Consider the following 7,194-nt stretch of genomic DNA (forward strand, 5'->3'; position numbering starts at 1 on the left):
CATAACTATTTGAAATATCTGTTTGTGTTTCTCTTAATCTAGACAGCACTGAAGTAAAAAAACAAAACAAAACAAAAAAAGAAGTAGAGATTTCATACAGAAATTACTGTGAATTGCTCACATTTCCTTATTATAGATACAGTAGAACTCTCTAAATTTTTTATTGACAGTTGTATAGATAATGCAACAACTTCCTAACTCTACTTTTTATCACTACATGTGAGACTTGATTCACATTAAAAAATAAAAACCTTAAGCATGCTTTTTCATGCTTTTATATTATGTATTAAGTGCTGAGTTTTCAGTGTATTAAAAGACACATGTAAAACTCTAGAATAATAATAAAAAAAGATTAAATAATATATCAATCCAAAAGAAAGAATAAAAGAATACACAAGAATAAAAGACTATTATGCCATGGAGCCTAAAAATGCTTGTTTTCCTGCAATGGGAAAACTTAATATGAAACCTTTTCCTCTTGCTCCCAAAGAGAGATATTTTTCCCTAATCAGGAACCTTTCAATGCTGGAACCCACTTCATATCACTACAGACAAATATATGAAAATTTCTTCCACATTCTTTTCAGTTAAATTATTTATCAAGTGCTTTCTTTCTGCTTTTCTTTTAAGGCAAGTAGGACTTTACCCTTCACTCCTGCAGTATTCTCCAAGCAATCGAAATAACTCTTCCTTTGAATTACTGGTTATTGCCATAGAAGTATTCCTCTTCTCTTCTCCAGGACTTTGAAGTGTGTTAGGAATTAACATCAGGGTTTGGCATAAAGGAGCTCTGCCTGAGTGGAAGGGAAAACTCAAAAAGTGAAAGAGTGTGCATGTCTGTGTGATGCTCCAATGTTGGGACTTCTTCCCTGCCACGCTATTCCCAGGAGAAAGTTGCTTGTGCAAATATGGGGAGATATGAGCTTATCACAAAAATGCCCCAAGGAAACATGTGCTTTCCTCCTGGCTTCTCTGGAAGACTCATCCTCACCATGGCTGCACAGCAAAGGCTTCCCTTTGGAGCCAGGGCTGCTCTGGAGGGGAGGCTTGGAACTCAAACTGGGGAGTCAAGGTCTTGATGAAGCTTGTATTTTCCCACACAAGGAAAATTGTTCTTGTTCCATCTGTGGAGACCGTTATGCTTCCACTACTCTGGAGAATTGCAGAGGCACATGAACACTGGTTATGGCTCTGTCTCCAGACAGACTGCATAGCAAGGGCAGGAAATGCAGAATGTGAGCAGGGTGCAAAATCACCTCTCCCTCCCCATTTCTACCCAGACAAAATGCTGATTAGTTCCTGACTAATTTCACTGGCAAGAATACAAAACCAAATACTATGTCTTTCTCTGAAATTGTTGCATCCCACTCTATCCTAGTCCAGCCATTTTAGCATGTGTTCATTTTCAGTATGATATACTCCATTAGGCTGTCTTCATGAAAAAAGAAAGACAACACGTGGGATCATCTTCTTTGCAGGGACTTTACTTACATATATGTCTATGTGTTTATGTTATGTTGATTTTCTCCTTTTACTTCAGCCCACTTTACTAATTTTAAATACATTTAATCCTTATTTCACAAGATGTAAAAATTTTAAGCCTTGTTTATTGCTGGGTATAAAAAGGTGATGTATTTTTTAGATTTTCAGAAGTTTATCTTAATGAGAGTTTAGAGCAGATTTTTAGATTAGCCAAGCCCAATTCTGATGTGACAGAGACTTAAATTTGGTCTCTGATGTGCAGGCATGTACCATTCTTTATCTTGTCAAGTCCTCTGTTGTTCATGCACATACTTGTGCATCTGGGATGGAGTGTGAGCAGCCTGGCTCAGCATATAGCAGTAAAATTATTTAATACCTTGCAATATGATTGTAATGTAAAAAAAAATTGTCAGTAGTGCAAAGCAAGAGAGCTGTAAGTATAGGTTTCTAACTAAGCAGCTTTTTTTAATCCTTATTTATATATTCACATCAGGAGCATGAAAAACTGAGGATTGTTTTGTACAGATACACTGAAGGAAATATACAGTTTGAAAATAATTAAGGAGGCCATAAGACTCCTCTTCTACTTATGCAGGATTTTTGTAAGGGTCAAACTGCAGGAGCTGACCACAGCCACTGTGAAGCTTTGGGTGAGAGGAAAGCCTGGGTACTTACTTGGGTGCAAATCAGTTCCCCAGAAAGGGGTAAGATGAATCTCTGTCCCGATGCCAGATACCAGAAAGGGTGTGAGAATTTCAGAGCTAAACTTGATCACTTCTCTGCCTCATTCACCAGCTTATACCCACTTATGGTCAGCAAAGGGCACTCAGCAGCAAACACAACAAGCACAGTATTCTCTATTTGCCCATCGTGTAGGAGACATAAGATGGGATTGGGCTTCCAGGAATATTCTGATCACATTTAATGCTCCCATTCCACCAACCTGCTATGAAATTTCCTTCACTTGAAAATGGAGGAGGGCTTTTTGGCTCTCTAGCATCATTAACCTCCAAATTTTGGTTCTTAAAGTCATTGGTAAATCCACACTCACAAGTCTTCATATTCTGCCTTTGAAAGAGCCAGCCAGCCATAATTTGATCCCCAGATAAAATCCCGGAATGCTGCTAATTACTTCTATTGAAAATTAGTACAGCTGAGACACAGCCCACTGATCCAGAATCATGTCCTCTGCGACTACTGTCAGAACTTGATTTCCATGATGAGCTCTCTTGGCTTTCCAGAAGATGCTGGCTGCCCTCTAGTGACAAAGAGATTTCTGCTGACACACTGCCGTAAATGCAAACATGTTAATAAATACTGTCTTGTAGATCAATATGGAACAAGAGGTTTGGATCGAAGAAAGGCAAAGAATCTTAAGATTATTAGCAAGAGCAGTGGGCTTGGAGATATTAGAAGAAGAGGAATTCCAGGTTGAACAGACATGCAACCCTCAGTCGCAGCAATTTTTGAAGGTAAATTATTGTTTGACCAGAAGTTCCTGAATCTTTAGAATTTCTTACATTTCTGTTATCACCTGAACTACCTATGATTATTATAAAAAGACCAGAATAAGACTTCTGCATTGCAGAAAGGTTCACTCTCTGCTAAAAATATCCATCTGACTTCCATGCACTCACTGACACAAAATATATTTTTTACAGTATTTTGTGTATATGTGGGTGCGTATGTATGTGTCTGCAAGTGGAAACAGAGATGTTTTCATAATTTCCTAAGTGAAATCACAGCTTGAATTTTAGGGACACTTATGGAATACATTTTTGGAATAGTGAAGGTGATATCAAATGCTAGAAACCCGAAATCAAGACTGAAATCAAATATGTTGAGAATGAATAGAAAACTATATAGAATGTTTACATCAGTGAGTTATTTCATACTATGAGACAGCACATGCAATGTAATGATTTGATTCAGAACAAGTACATTATTAAAGAACATTCTATGTAAATATGCTGGAAACTAAAATCTCATCTACACGAATCCCAGGGGGAAATATTACCACATTTCTACATGATGATACATCTCAGAATAAGTGAGTTGGTGATAAAATAAATAAGTTTTTTATTCTGTCTGCTGTCTGTGAGAATGCAAGTGTATGTTTTTGAAGTGCTGTGTATCTCATTTCATTGACAATTTAATTTCTATACTTTTTTACTTTTTACAATTTAATTTCAGTTGTGGTCTTCTAGGATCTGAAACTTGTGTTCCTTAACTGATGCTGTAAACTCTCTTGTACTGAGGGAATACTGTCACATCACCTACCTAAACATTTACCTTCTTTCCTGTTCAGCAACCTTGTTCCTCTGTGTCATGATGTTTGTTGTTGTTAATCTGCTACAAAAAGTCACATCATGGGCTTTTAAAATCTGCAATGCTTTTCATCCCAAATTTGCTCAAACCTGATACAAAATCTGAAGAACAAATCTGCAATTCAGTTTGGCATCTCATATCACAAACAGGAAATCACATTGACTCTCACTCAGGAATAAGTGCTGTTTAGGAAAGCCATTAAGCACATGCCTAATTCACATTGTAATGTCATATTGCCAAAGAGTATAGCTTTTTATAATGAAGATAGTAATCTTTCTATTCAAATTAAATAACATGACATAGTGACTCTGCCAGATTTGCTGTCCTCAGGAAAATAGAGGAAAAACATTTCCTTGTTTACAAAAACACTTACTATATGCTGAGGGGTTCCATTTACTTCAGTGGGATTTAAAAAATTGAAAATGTTTTTCCAAATTGTAGATGTTTCCTGAAGTAGGACTTGAGGGAAGATGAACAAAAACCCTTTCCCTCTCTCCTGGTGTATGTATAGTTTTCCACACTTACATGGCTGTTTAAGTTTAACTTCAGATGTGTTATTACTGAAAAAGTTTAACTTCAGCACGAGAAAAAAAATTGAGAAGTGAGTATTTACATTTGGAAAAGTCATGATTTTGAATTATTTGGGTTTGTACATAGGAAAAATATAGAATCATAAAATCGTAGAATATGCTGAGTTGGAAGGGACTCACAAGGATCATAGAATCATAGAATATATCTCAGGTTGGAAGGGACCCATAAAGATCATCGAGCTCAATCCTGGCCCTGCACAGGAGAATCACACCATGTGCCCAAGAGCATTGTCCAAATTCTCCTTGAACTCTGGCAGGTTGGTGCTGTGACTACTGCCCTGGGGAGCCTTTTCCAGTGCCCAACCTCCCTCTGGATTAAGAAATTTTTTCTAATATCCAACCCAAACCTCCCCTGACACAGCTTCAAGCCATTCCTTCAGATCCTGTCACTGGTCACCACAGAGACAAAATAAGCAGTCTTTGCTGAGAAGAGATCAGTGCCCTTCCTAGTCTTCTCAAAACTCACTGCCATGCCTTTATATCACTCTGGCAATACAAGACAATAGCTAGAAAAGGGTCAGAGGATCACCATACTGGTGAGAAGGAGTATGGCAATAACACCACCCCATCCAGGATCCCCACACTCCCTGCTGTAATTCCAGACATGATCAGTGGGTGCTTTGCTGTAGTGGTGTTCTCTTGATCTCACTCGGTTCCCATGCATAGTGAAAGCACATTATGAAATCTCAGAAATTGCTGTGAAACAGATCTTGATTTAGGTCTCTGTCAAGGGACTGTCGCTTTGTACAACAACTAGAATTGTAACCCAACTGATCTCTAGGTGCTACAGAGATATGGATGTTTAATCATGATGATCAGCATTGAAAACATAACATTTTGAAATATTAGGTGTTTTGTTTATAGAATGTCTTTCTAATGGAGTGTCTAAATTTCATTCTTTGTCTTGGATCTTGGTTTTACAGCATTGTGTGGGATTTTTTTAATGCAGTAAATTTCCAGCGATTTCTTCTGATGTCATCATCATCAGTTAGTAACACCTGGCTGGATGTGTAACATAACATTTCTTCCAACCAAGTAAACCCATCTATAGAACAATTTATCAATGCAGCTGCCTTGAGATATGTCCCAGACATTCTATTTTAGACTAATCCTACCCTTTCAGATGTGTCCCATAAAGTCTGTGGATGGATCATATCTACTCCTGCACTGACCTTTTTATTTTAGCACTTCAGCAAGCAGGGAGACTTCTGCTTACATCACCATGAGCACTTATGTCTTACTGCATGCTGGGAAGACATTTGGAAGAATTAACAGTGAAAAATCTGAAGAGGAATCTTTGAAGAATGCACTCACAAGACTGGTGTCAGTAGTAAAGAGGAGCTAATATTAAAAATGTTTGTGGAAGAAGAAACTAAGGACAGAGAAATTACAGCTTGGAGAAGGGCAAAGAAGATCAATGTGTTTATTATCAATAAATCAATCTGCTAATCCAGGTGTCATTCTGAATCTGGAGGATGTTGAGGGTAAAAGGAGGTGGGTAGGTTGATCTCTTTTTTTTTAATAAGAGGAAATCCATATCCTAATCAAATATCAGATGGGAGACAATGAGTAGAGAAGAGACTCTACATAATGTATGGCTCTAAATTAGTTTCCTAAAATACCCATGTTAATGATGAAGGAACTCATTCTAAATTAGTGTATATTGGCATCATTTAATATAACTGCCATAACTTAACTTGCACCAGCTGGAAAATCAGTTTAGCATATCCAAAGATAACACTAGGGTAGAATTGCCCATTTTTCTCAGTGGTGCTTGTTCCATATGGATAACAATCAATTTATACAGGTTTTAAATAAAATCAAGCTCATAGTGAGGATAGTTTGGAATGGCTGTTGAAGTCTGATGAAGTTTTCCTTAGCCTGGACTACAAAAAGAGGTCTGCTTCTGTTCAAGAACAGATTCCTTGCTAGTAGGACAAATGAGCTATTGCAGCTAAAGACCTCACATTAACATGGAGTAATGAATGCCTACTGCAGCACATCCTGGTGCTCCTATTGCTATATTGGCTAAAGTATCCAACCCAGACACATCATATACATGCTTTTGAATCATTTGAGTTTAATAAGGCTCCTCAGGCAAAACAGTTTACAAGATGGTTCTTACATTTTACAGAAAACACTCTGGAACACTCCACAACAGCAACCACTAAATACATGTCACATTCTTTGTGCTCTAAATATAACTCAAATATTCTTATTAGTTCATTAAAACATAATGTTTATCAAAGATTGAAGTTTATGATTAATGTGGAACTCATTTGTAGTGGGTTGAAATAATATATACAATATTAAAAAAAAATCAAAACCTTTAAAGAATCTTTATAGAAGATTCTCATTTGTTCATCATGAATATTCCCAGTCTCAAAAAGTCAGATTAGCTTTGATGATATATGAAGTGTGAAGTAAGGGTAGTGAAGAAAGAATGGGAGAAATGAACAGACTCCTTATTGGGTATATAGAGAAATAAATAAAATTATTTCTAGATACAGGAAAAAATAAAGGAAAACAGCAGATGTGAAGGACATAATGCCTTCATTTTTCTGTTATTCTCAGTTTAACTACTCATTCTTAAGGAAACCTGAATATTCTGAATATTCTGATATGAATGGAACTGTCCATGAGTATATCACTTAAATTTTCTGTGCACTAGAAAGTAGTTATTTATTGATGTACTGGGCAATTTAATGTTGTTTTCCAAACTGTTTACCTTGATCTACATTTATTTAATTGTGTAAAATAAACTTCCTTGTAACTAACACTTTTGGAGGGTCTC

General features: G+C 36.7%; 1 long non-coding RNA gene across 1 annotated transcript in view; it reads left to right on the forward strand.

The window, feature by feature from the left end:
- The window catches only part of LOC138114068 (uncharacterized), a 70,916-nt gene extending 65,082 nt beyond the window's left edge, over positions 1–5,834 (forward strand). The window contains exons 2-3 of the long non-coding RNA XR_011152476.1: positions 2,811–2,954; positions 5,586–5,834. This is a non-coding gene — a long non-coding RNA (uncharacterized lncRNA). The remainder of the gene's footprint in view (positions 1–2,810; positions 2,955–5,585) is intronic.
- The last annotated feature ends 1,360 nt before the right edge of the window (positions 5,835–7,194 follow it).

The sequence above is a fragment of the Aphelocoma coerulescens genome, chromosome 8 (assembly GCF_041296385.1).
Source record: "Aphelocoma coerulescens isolate FSJ_1873_10779 chromosome 8, UR_Acoe_1.0, whole genome shotgun sequence".
Lineage (NCBI taxonomy): Eukaryota > Metazoa > Chordata > Aves > Passeriformes > Corvidae > Aphelocoma > Aphelocoma coerulescens.